Source organism: Culex quinquefasciatus, chromosome 3 (genome assembly GCF_015732765.1).
Source record: "Culex quinquefasciatus strain JHB chromosome 3, VPISU_Cqui_1.0_pri_paternal, whole genome shotgun sequence".
Lineage (NCBI taxonomy): Eukaryota > Metazoa > Arthropoda > Insecta > Diptera > Culicidae > Culex > Culex quinquefasciatus.
The window spans coordinates 92,299,778-92,312,679 of NC_051863.1; the positions used below are offsets into that span (position 1 = coordinate 92,299,778).

The 12,902-nt window shown below is 28.0% G+C and overlaps 1 long non-coding RNA gene across 1 annotated transcript; it reads left to right on the forward strand.

Annotated features, from left to right (window-relative positions):
* The first annotated feature begins 11,186 nt into the window (after window positions 1-11,186).
* Window positions 11,187-12,550, forward strand: LOC119770710. Its single transcript, XR_005278956.1, has 2 exons — window positions 11,187-11,378; window positions 12,147-12,550. It is a non-coding gene; the product is annotated as an uncharacterized LOC119770710 (long non-coding RNA).
* The last annotated feature ends 352 nt before the right edge of the window (window positions 12,551-12,902 follow it).

Below are 12,902 nucleotides of genomic sequence, written 5' to 3' on the forward strand. Positions count from 1 at the left end.
TTTAAGAATTTAAGAATTTAAGAATTTAAAATTTAAGAATTTAAAATTTAAATTTAAGAATTTAAGAATTTAAAATTTAAGAATTTAAATTTAAGAAATTTAAGAATTTAAATTTAAAATTTAAAATTTAAGAGATTTAAAATTTAAAATTTAAGAATTTAAAAATTTAAGAATTTAAATTTAAATTTAAGAATTTAAAATTTAAATTTAAGAATTTAAGAATTTAAGAATTTAAGAATTTAAGAATTTAAAATTTAAAATTTAAAATTTAAATTTAAAATTTAAATTTAAAATTTAAGAATTTAAATTTAAAATTTAAGAATTTAAAATTTAAGAATTTAAAATTTAAGAATTTAAATTTAAATTTAAGAATTTAAGAATTTAAGAATTTAAATTTAAAATTTAAAAAATTTAAAATTTAAGAATTTAAGAATTTAAGAATTTAAGAATTTAAGAATTTAAAATTTAAATTTAAATTTAAATTTAAGTTTAAGAATTTAAATTTAAGAATTTAAGAATTTAAATTTAAATTTAAGAATTTAAAATTTAAGAAATTTAAGAATTTAAATTTAAAATTTAAGAATTTAAAATTTAAGAATTTAAAATTTAAGAATTTAAAATTTAAATTTAAGAATTTAAGAATTTAAAGAATTTAAGAATTTAAAATTTAAGAATTTAAAATTTAAATTTAAAATTTAAAATTTAAAATTTAAGATTTAAATTTAAAATTTAAGAATTTAAAATTTAAAATTTAGAATTTAAAATTTAAGATTTAAATTTAAATTTAAGAATTTAAAATTTAAATTTAAAAAATTTAAAAATTTAAATTTAAAATTTAAAATTTAAATTTAAGAATTTAAGAATTTAAAATTTAAAATTTAAGAATTTAAATTTAAAATTTAAGAATTTAAATTTAAGAATTTAAGAATTTAAGAATTTAAAATTTAAAATTTAAATTTAAAATTTAAAATTTAAATTTAAGAATTTAAGAATTTAAAATTTAAATTTAAGAATTTAAGAATTTAAAATTTAAATTTAAAATTTAAATTTAGAATTTAAGAATTTAAATTTAAAATTTAAAATTTAAGAATTTAAGAATTTAAAATTTAAGAATTTAAGAATTTAAATTTAAGAATTTAAGAATTTAAATTTAAGAATTTAAGAATTTAAAATTTAAGAATTTAAGAATTTAAAATTTAAATTTAAATTTAAGAATTTAAATTTAAGAATTTAAGAATTTAAGAATTTAAGAATTTAAAATTTAAGAATTTAAAATTTAAATTTAAATTTAAATTTAAGAATTTAAGAATTTAAAATTTAAATTTAAATTTAAGAATTTAAGAATTTAAATTTAAATTTAAGAATTTAAGAATTTAAAGAGATTTAAAATTTAAGAATTTAAGAATTTAAGAATTTAAAATTTAAGAATTTAAAATTTAAGAATTTAAATTTAAAATTTAAAATTTAAGAATTTAAGAATTTAAGAATTTAAGAATTTAAGAATTTAAGAATTTAAAATTTAAGAATTTAAGAATTTAAGAATTTAAATTTAAGAATTTAAGAATTAAAAAATTTAAGAATTTAAGAAAATTTCATTTGAGATTTTTGAGATTTATTTTTTTTTGTTTGCAAATTTGTTTTAAATTTAATGTTTTTAAATTTCAAATTACATTTTTTTATTAAGATTTTTTTATTTTGATTTTTTTTAAATTTTGAAGTTTTCATTAAATTTTGAATTTTCGATTTTAGTTTTTGGAGTTTTGAATTTCAGATTTTAAAATTCTGAATTTAGAAATTTCGGATTTTTTAAATTACGATTTTATTGCGCAATTTTCACTAACTTGGACTTCGCACTAAATTATTGCTATCGATCGCACTATTGCGACTTGTCAAACTGGCTTGGGAAATTTTAATTTGCTCAAAAAATGATCAAAGCGAGCCGGTGTTGCTCATCTGTCAATCGCAATTTCAAAGTGCGAATGTCAGTTTGGTGAAACTGCGACTGGAAATGTAAATAAACAACTGGTTGCCTAGTTTTTGGAAATTTTGATGTCAAAAGTGCGAGAGAAAAGTGCGGGCTAAATCCAAGTTACAGTGCAAGGATCAATAGAAATTCTAATTTTTTTATGATGAATTTTAAAAATTTTGATTAAAAAAACTTTTAAAATATAATAAAAAGTTTCGAATTTTTTAAATTTGAATTTTGAATGATGGAGCATTAATTTTTGAATGTTGTGATCTTTTTTTTTCGCCAAGAATGTTTAAATTTAGAAAAAAATATTTCTTCGGGTAAATCCCATCTACAATTCAAAGGCAAATTGAATATATCCACTATAAAATTAAAAACAAATAAGGCAAACAAAAACCATTACTCAAAACTCAAAAGAAATTACGTATTCAGAGCCGGATATATTAAGAAATGAGTTAAGTGTAGTAATAATTTTATTTAAGAAATTCTCATGGTTGAGAAACATTTAAAAAATAATCTCTACATAATCTTCATCTTAATTTTTCGACGGTTCGTATTGAGAAAATACAAACAAACATCTTCAGAAAAAATCTATTGATAAGAAATTGAAATTGCACTCAATGAAAAAAAAAACTAATTCTCGTAATTCTTGATAATATTTTTCTTATTAACTTGAAAGTAATTCTATCTATTTATCTATTTATTTATCTATTTATTTATCAAAATTGCCATCCGCGCGAAATCCGCGCCTGAACAAAATTAGTCAGCAAATCCGCGCCAAATCCGCGCTATCCGCGCAAAACGCGCCATCCGCGCGATCCGCGCCGTCCTTAACAACCCTGTAAATTATATATAAAATTTATCTAAACTGAATTTTACAAACTTTTAATTTATCTTAATGTCGATATATTACCGTAGAGTTGCCAAATAAACATTTTGGAGTGGATATAATACCGTTTTGGAGGTTTTTGTATCGATAGAATTGATTTTTCGTTGGAATTTCGTACCATTTCGTCGTCGGAAAATCCGCCGGCATCCGAACCGGTTCACAAGTCAACCTATGTGCCATTGGAAAGGGCATGACATTTCCGATCTTTTGATACCCAAACATCTAAGTTTTCTATAAAACCCACGTTTTTAAGTACAAAAACGCAAGGTAAAAACGCTGTTATGGTTTCGTTTCAGCAACCTGCAAAAACCTATCAGAAAATCAGAAAGTCTTCATTTTCTATACCGTCAGTGGGGTGATTATGGGTCAACAAACGATACACCTCTCGTAATTTCTTAATAACAAAAACAATTTAAATAACATCGAAAATCTATCAACGTAGATTTGTTCTTAGATAGTTTACTTAAACGAAACTATTGGCACTACGCCCCCGGGCATGGCCTTCCTCTAACGTGGATTTCTGCTCCAGCGCCTCTGACGAGACAGGAGAAACCGACAGGAGAATTTAAGAATTTAAGAATTTAAGAATTTAAGAATTTAAGAATTTAAGAATTTAAGAATTTAAGAATTTAAGAATTTAAGAATTTAAGAATTTAAGAATTTAAGAATTTAAGAATTTAAGAATTTAAGAATTTAAGAATTTAAGAATTTAAGAATTTAAGAATTTAAGAATTTAAGAATTTAAGAATTTAAGAATTTAAGAATTTAAGAATTTAAGAATTTAAGAATTTAAGAATTTAAGAATTTAAGAATTTAAGAATTTAAGAATTTAAGAATTTAAGAATTTAAGAATTTAAGAATTTAAGAATTTAAGAATTTAAGAATTTAAGAATTTAAGAATTTAAGAATTTAAGAATTTAAGAATTTAAGAATTTAAGAATTTAAGAATTTAAGAATTTAAGAATTTAAGAATTTAAGAATTTAAGAATTTAAGAATTTAAGAATTTAAGAATTTAAGAATTTAAGAATTTAAGAATTTAAGAATTTAAGAATTTAAGAATTTAAGAATTTAAGAATTTAAGAATTTAAGAATTTAAGAATTTAAGAATTTAAGAATTTAAGAATTTAAGAATTTAAGAATTTAAGAATTTAAGAATTTAAGAATTTAAGAATTTAAGAATTTAAGAATTTAAGAATTTAAGAATTTAAGAATTTAAGAATTTAAGAATTTAAGAATTAAAAATTTAAGAATTTAAGAAAATTTCATTTGAGATTTTGAGATTTAATTTTTTTGTTTGCAAATTTGTTTTAAATTTAATGTTTTTAAATTTCAAATTAAATTTTTTTATTAAGATTTTTTTTATTTTGATTTTTTTTTAAATTTTGAAGTTTTCATTAAATTTTGAATTTTCGATTTTTTAGTTTTTTGGAGTTTTGAATTTCAGATTTTTAAAATTCTGAATTTAGAAATTTCGGATTTTTAAATTACGATTTTAAAAGTGCGAGAGAAAAGTGCGGGCTAAATCCAAGTTACAGTGCAAGGATCAATAGAAATTTAATTTTTTTATGATGAATTTTAAAATTTTGATTAAAAACTTTTAAAATATAATAAAAAGTTTCGAATTTTTTAAATTTGAATTTTGAATGATGGAGCATTAATTTTTGAATGTTGTGATCTTTTTTTTTTCGCCCAGAATGTTTAAATTTAGAAAAAAATATTTCTTCGGGTAAATCCCATCTACAATTCAAAGGCAAATTGAATATATCCACTATAAAATTAAAAACAAATAAGGCAAACAAAAACCATTACTCAAAACTCAAAAGAAATTACGTATTCAGAGCCGGATATATTAAGAAATGAGTTAAGTGTAGTAATAGTTTTATTTAAGAAATTCTCATGGTTGAGAAACATTTAAAAAATAATCTCTACATAATCTTCATCTTAATTTTTCGACGGTTCGTATTGAGAAAATACAAACAAACATCTTCAGAAAAATCTATTGATAAGAAATTGAAATTGCACTCAATGAAAAAAACTAATTCTCGTAATTCTTGATAATATTTTTCTTATTAACTTGAAAGTAATTCTATCTATTTATCTATTTATTTATCTATTTATTTATCAAAATTGCCATCCGCGCGAAATCCGCGCCTGAACAAAATTAGTCAGCAAATCCGCGCCAAATCCGCGCTATCCGCGCAAAACGCGCCATCCGCGCGATCCGCGCCGTCCTTAACAACCCTGTAAATTATATATAAAATTTATCTAAACTGAATTTTACAAACTTTTAATTTATCTTAATGTCGATATATTACCGTAGAGTTGCCAAATAAACATTTTGGAGTGGATATAATACCGTTTTGGAGGTTTTTGTATCGATAGAATTGATTTTTCGTTGGAATTTCGTACCATTTCGTCGTCGGAAAATCCGCCGGCATCCGAACCGGTTCACAAGTCAACCTATGTGCCATTGGAAAGGGCATGACATTTCCGATCTTTTGATACCCAAACATCTAAGTTTTCTATAAAACCCACGTTTTTAAGTACAAAAACGCAAGGTAAAAACGCTGTTATGGTTTCGTTTCAGCAACCTGCAAAACCTATCAGAAAATCAGAAAGTCTTCATTTTCTATACCGTCAGTGGGGGTGATTATGGGTCAACAAACGATACACCTCTCGTAATTTCTTAATAACAAAAACAATTTAAATAACATCGAAAATCTATCAACGTAGATTTGTTCTTAGATAGTTTACTTAAACGAAACTATTGGCACTACGCCCCCCGGGGCATGGCCTTCCTCTAACGTGGGATTTCTGCTCCAGCGCCTCTGACGAGACAGGAGAAACCGACAGGAGAATTTAAGAATTTAAGAATTTAAGAATTTAAGAATTTAAGAATTTAAGAATTTAAGAATTTAAGAATTTAAGAATTTAAGAATTTAAGAATTTAAGAATTTAAGAATTTAAGAATTTAAGAATTTAAGAATTTAAGAATTTAAGAATTTAAGAATTTAAGAATTTAAGAATTTAAGAATTTAAGAATTTAAGAATTTAAGAATTTAAGAATTTAAGAATTTAAGAATTTAAGAATTTAAGAATTTAAGAATTTAAGAATTTAAGAATTTAAGAATTTAAGAATTTAAGAATTTAAGAATTTAAGAATTTAAGAATTTAAGAATTTAAGAATTTAAGAATTTAAGAATTTAAGAATTTAAGAATTTAAGAATTTAAGAATTTAAGAATTTAAGAATTTAAGAATTTAAGAATTTAAGAATTTAAGAATTTAAGAATTTAAGAATTTAAGAATTTAAGAATTTAAGAATTTAAGAATTTAAGAATTTAAGAATTTAAGAATTTAAGAATTTAAGAATTTAAGAATTTAAGAATTTAAGAATTTAAGAATTTAAGAATTTAAATTTAAGAATTTAAGAATTTAAGAATTTAAGAATTTAAGAATTTAAGAATTTAAGAATTTAAGATTTAAGAATTTAAGAATTTAAGAATTTAAATTTAAGAATTTAAGAATTTAAGAATTTAAGAATTTAAGAATTTAAGAATTTAAGAATTTAAGAATTTAAGAATTTAAGAATTTAAGAATTTAAGAATTTAAGAATTTAAGAATTTAAGAATTTAAGAATTTAAGAATTTAAGAATTTAAGAATTTAAGAATTTAAGAATTTAAGAATTTAAGAATTTAAAATTTAAGAATTTAAGAATTTAAGAATTTAAGAATTTAAGAATTTAATTTAAGAATTTAAGAATTTAAGAATTTAAGAATTTAAGAATTTAAGAATTTAAGAATTTAAGAATTTAAGAATTTAAGAATTTAAGAATTTAAGAATTTAAGAATTTAAGAATTTAAGAATTTAAGAATTTAAGAATTTAAGAATTAAAAAATTTAAGAATTTAAGAAAATTTCATTTGAGATTTTTGAGATTTAATTTTTTTTGTTTGCAAATTTGTTTTAAATTTAATGTTTTTTTAAATTTCAAATTATTTTTTTTTATTTCGATTTTTTTTAAATTTTGAAGTTTTCATTAAATTTTGAATTTTCGATTTTTTAGTTTTTTGGAGTTTTGAATTTCAGATTTTTAAAATTCTGAATTTAAAAATTTCGGATTTTTTAAATTACGATTTTATTGCGCAATTCTCACTAACTTGGACTTCGCACTAAATTATTGCTATCGATCGCACTATTGCGACTTGTCAAACTGGCTTGGGAAATTTTAATTTGCTCAAAAAATGATCAAAGCGAGCCGGTGTTGCTCATCTGTCAATCGCAATTTCAAAGTGCGAATGTCCAGTTTGGTGGAAACTGCGACTGGAAATGTAAATAAACAACTGATGGTTGCCTAGTTTTTTGGAAATTTTGATGTCAAAAGTGCGAGAGAAAAGTGCGGGCTAAATCCAAGTTACAGTGCAAGGATCAATAGAAATTCTAATTTTTTTATGATGAATTTTAAAAATTTTGATTAAAAACTTTTAAAATATAATAAAAAGTTTCGAATTTTTTAAATTTGAATTTTGAATGATGGAGCATTAATTTTTGAATGTTGTGATCTTTTTTTCGCCAAGAATGTTTAAATTTAGAAAAAATATTTCTTCGGGTAAATCCCATCTACAATTCAAAGGCAAATTGAATATATCCACTATAAAATTAAAAACAAATAAGGCAAACAAAAACCATTACTCAAAACTCAAAAGAAATTACGTATTCAGAGCCGGATATATTAAGAAATGAGTTAAGTGTAGTAATAATTTTATTTAAGAAATTCTCATGGTTGAGAAACATTTAAAAAATAATCTCTACATAATCTTCATCTTAATTTTTCGACGGTTCGTATTGAGAAAATACAAACAAACATCTTCAGAAAAAATCTATTGATAAGAAATTGAAATTGCACTCAATGAAAAAAAAAACTAATTCTCGTAATTCTTGATAATATTTTTCTTATTAACTTGAAAGTAATTCTATCTATTTATCTATTTATTTATCTATTTATTTATCAAAATTGCCATCCGCGCGAAATCCGCGCCTGAACAAAATTAGTCAGCAAATCCGCGCCAAATCCGCGCTATCCGCGCAAAACGCGCCATCCGCGCGATCCGCGCCGTCCTTAACAACCCTGTAAATTATATATAAAATTTATCTAAACTGAATTTTACAAACTTTTAATTTATCTTAATGTCGATATATTACCGTAGAGTTGCCAAATAAACATTTTGGAGTGGATATAATACCGTTTTGGAGGTTTTTGTATCGATAGAATTGATTTTTCGTTGGAATTTCGTACCATTTCGTCGTCGGAAAATCCGCCGGCATCCGAACCGGTTCACAAGTCAACCTATGTGCCATTGGAAAGGGCATGACATTTCCGATCTTTGATACCCAAACATCTAAGTTTTCTATAAAACCACGTTTTTAAGTACAAAAACGCAAGGTAAAAACGCTGTTATGGTTTCGTTTCAGCAACCTGCAAAAACCTATCAGAAAATCAGAAAGTCTTCATTTTCTATACCGTCAGTGGGGGTGATTATGGGTCAACAAACGATACACCTCTCGTAATTTCTTAATAACAAAAACAATTTAAATAACATCGAAAATCTATCAACGTAGATTTGTTCTTAGATAGTTTACTTAAACGAAACTATTGGCACTACGCCCCCCGGGGCATGGCCTTCCTCTAACGTGGGATTTCTGCTCCAGCGCCTCTGACGAGACAGGAGAAACCGGGACCGACGTTTTACTTCACCATCCGATAGAAGCTCAGTGGATAAGGCGGGAATCGAACCCGCGTCTCATAGCATCATCGGGATCGGCAGCCGAAGCCGCTACCTCTGCGCCACGAGACCTTTTACTTACATTTTCCCAAATTATGGTGGATTTTGATGAACCTTATATGCCAATAGTTTGAAAATTGACCCAATCTCACCCCTTAGAGAGGGTGACATTGTGTCAAATGAAACTAAAATGATGCTCAAATACAACGATAAGCATAAGCATAAGCATAAGCATAGGTGCCCACCCGCAGTTGCTACTCCGTTATTGACCAAGACCTCCAGAAGTTACATCCACGAGCCGTGGAAGATGAGTGGGTGCTATCTTTCCTCGCTTCGCAACTTCTCAGAGGCCCCTATCATGCTGATCAATACCGGCGCCGGCCACGACCAGTGGTAGGGTCACGGGGAAGTGGATGGGAATGTTAGTCCGATACTTGAGTGATAGAGACCGCCCAATCGACTGCTTCTCCGACAAAGTATCACATGAGTTTTGATGGGGTTAGTAGATGGGTATGAGGTCTTGATTCACGAGTGGCAGTGATGTGACCATGAGCATTTTGTTTATCGGTTGATTTTTTTTTTAAATCTTAGGCAGCCGGCTGCGGAAAGATAGATAATTGATTATTTAAAATGGTTTATTTTTATCGTACGCGTGCCAGCCGAGCAGTAGTGCTATCGGCTGGACTTATCAGTATATTTTTACTGTTTTTAAAATTTAGATAACGCGAGCAAATTTCAAAAATAGTAAATAAATGACGCTTTACTCTTCATAAAATCGATAGTTTGATGAATTAATACTAAAACTGAAAGTTGGAATAAATTATTACGATCATTTACGACAAAAATTATCGCGAGAAAACAGGACTGCGCGTCCCTAGAAGCACTGCACTTATGAAGGCATTATTTTATTATTATGACCAATCACCTCATGCACACAAACAGCGACACAAAAGAGACGAAAATTATCGAGAAAAAACAAGACTGCGCGTCCCCAGAAGCACTGCACTTATCTAAAATGATGCTCAAATACAACGATATGGTAAAAACAAGTCATCCAACAGTGTTTCTTATTCAAGGGAATCGTATTGACACGCTACAATGTTTGAAGTGGAGATTTTCAAACATTTGAGTAGTTTTCGAGCAATTCTAACAAAAATATTAGACAAATTATTTTTCGAGAGGCCATTTTTGGCCAAAAACGTACCCCAACTTTAGACAGCTGCCAAAATAACAGGTTTTGTTCTAGGAACGAGATTTTTTCAGCGAAGTCTTTCGAGCCTGATGGGTCATATATGCCCATATTGCCCATGCCGGGTCCGGTGGCGCAGTGGTTAGCGTGGTAGCCTCTCACCCCAGTATGGCCTGGGTTCAATCCCAGACGGACCCGATGGCATGTTGCGAGACGAGATTTGCCTGATCACGCCTTCTATCGGATGGGGAAGTAAAACGTCGGTCCATCAGCGTAAAAGAGGTTTTCAGTGACTCACCACACATAGCCTTCGGACGCCTAGAAATGAGCAGAAACTTGCAACAGAGCCCACAAAGTGGATTTAAAGTGGATTGCTTTGCTTATGACCCAAATATCAAAATTTCCAAAACTGGCCTATAGGTCATAAAAATCACCATTGAATAAAAAACTATTTTTTTAAATTCAGGCCTGAAAGGGTTAAGATGTCCCCTACACAACCCTTTTAACAGAATTCAGTTTTATTGAGAAGAACCTGAGAAATGGTGAAATCCGTAAAAAATCACTTTGACCCAATCTCACCCCCCAGACCCAATGTATACAGTTATTGCAGGTTGCTAAAACGAAACCATTACGACATTTTTACCTACACGCAGAAAAATAAGGCATATTTGAATCAACAAAACGTTTTGTTGATTTGAAAATCATGATTTTTGTTGAATCAACGCTAAACGTCAAAGCAGCTTTTTCAAAACAACAAAAGACTTTTGTGGAATTGAGAAAATCAAGGTTTGTTTCAACGCAAAATCGGCGTTGATTATATTCAACAAAAATTTTGTTGATTCAAACCTCGTACAGGCTGATTCTACAAAACATTTTTCTGCGTGTATGTACTTAAAATCGTGGGTTTTATAGAAAACCTAGATGTTTGGGTATCAAAAGATCGGAAATTTTATGCCCTTTCCGATTACATTCCGGGTTGGTACGAAATTCCAACGAAAAATCAATTCTATCGATACAAAAACCACCAAAATGTTATATCCACTCCAAAATGATTATTTGGCAACTCTACGGTAATATATCGACATTTATATGTATTAAAAGTTTGCAAAATTAAGTTTAGATAAGTTATATATAGAATTTCCAGAGCTATATAAACTTTTATACAAAGTAGTTAGTAAATTTTATATTGAATCCAAACTATTTTTTTAATCAGTCAAGGCTGCCTATTTGGAGTAGAGACACTGGATGATGGAGATTTGTTAACAAATAACTGTGTTTATGTTAATTTTCGATAGGTGTACAAACTTTTTTTGCACCTTTTTTTTATTTGTGTAATAGTATTTGTTATATAACTTTTTATAGAAATCATCTTTTCATGAGCTATTTGTAGCAAAATGTTCCTGTATTTTTTCAGGTCGAAGGAACAGTCCGACAGCGGGAAGTTACATCCTAGCCGTATTGTAAAACTAAAAACTAATTTTGGTTAATATTATGGAAACATTTTATCGAACAAATTGTATGGTACATGTCAGGCTGACATTTGGCGAAGGTGTGTCAATTCCCACCAAACTTTTCACCAACCACCGGGCACCAGTGGCAGAGTAAGCAAGCCAGAGAGGGTGAAGAAAAACCCCAAGAAATTGCTCCCTCTCCTTTGTTCTGTTGTTTGTCAAGCTGTTTCTTGACCCCAAACAGGCACTATTCAAAGTCAACGTGATTTTTCACTTGAATTTAATGTGTTTGATTGATTTTTGCGCGACTTTTATCGAAGGCTAGAGCGAGTAGCACAAAAAACTCTCCCGTTTTCAACTGGCCGGCCGGCGCAGTGGTAGCGTGCTCGACTACAAGCGAGAACCTGTATATCGCTTGTACGTACTATTATTTTCCAACACAATTTGAAATTCAAGTGTTTGGCTATTTAAATTATTTCATAGCTAATCACCGAAACTTCAAGTGTTTTGCGATTGATATTTGAGTGCTCTGTACAGCAGAGCCAGAACATGTGCTAAACTCTTCGATGCGCTGTGGGAGTTTTGCTCAGTTATAGTATAGTTCAGATTCTTTCTAGCTCTAAGACCAATACGCACCTCTTAAGAAAAGGGGTCAAGAAATGGCTTTACGATCAGCAGAACAAAGGAGAGGGAGCGATTTCTTGAGGCTTTTCTTCACGCTCTCTGGCTTGCTTTCTCAACCGCTGCTGCTCATTTGATCGGTTCCTTCGTCAGTTCGTAAACCGCTTTACAAAATAAACAAATCAATCATAAAAGAATACCGTGCACAAAGAACTAAGCGTCCACTTTTGTTTATTTATTTACAGGTACCTTACTTCAAAAATACATAATGTGGAACGATTTTCACCAGATGCTATTGCAATCATTTTTTACTTCGGAATGTCTAGCCACGTTCATACATGGTCATCATGTCGTTTAAATTACATAAAAATATCAGAAATAAATAACGCAAATAAGTATGCTTGGCAAAGCATAGCTACAGTCCCAAAAATGAAGGATTTTGGAAAGCTCTAAATGATATATTTAATTTCAAAAGTGTTTTATTCTCTTTCCCAGAAGACACCTAATTTATGGCGATACCTAATTGTATGTTCTGATATTGAATGTATTGTAATCAAATACAGTTTATTTTAGATGATTAGAATGCTGTTCTGTTGAAATGATTGGTTGTATATACTTTCCATAAAATAAATCTCTGCTGATAATTTAATAAATTGTTTTATTACATGTTTGTTTTAAACCAGACTCACCTTGACTGAAAAGTCCGTCTGACGTCCATCGTTTGTTGCCGGGGCAATCGTACAACGTCGTATGACAATGTCGCATCTTGCTCGTGTTGGGCTTTTGCTCCTCGACGAGCTGATCAAAGTTAAACCCGGATTCAAAGCCAACCTTGGATCTTAGACGGATTGATGGCCACCAAAGAACGAGACAAAGTTGGTTTGCCCGAGCAGGGTAAATAACACGGGAATACCAAATTTTGTTATTACTTGTGCAAATAATAGGGACCAAAATGTGCCCTTGGTTGCCCAGTAACAGAAGGTAAAATACCATGAATTCAT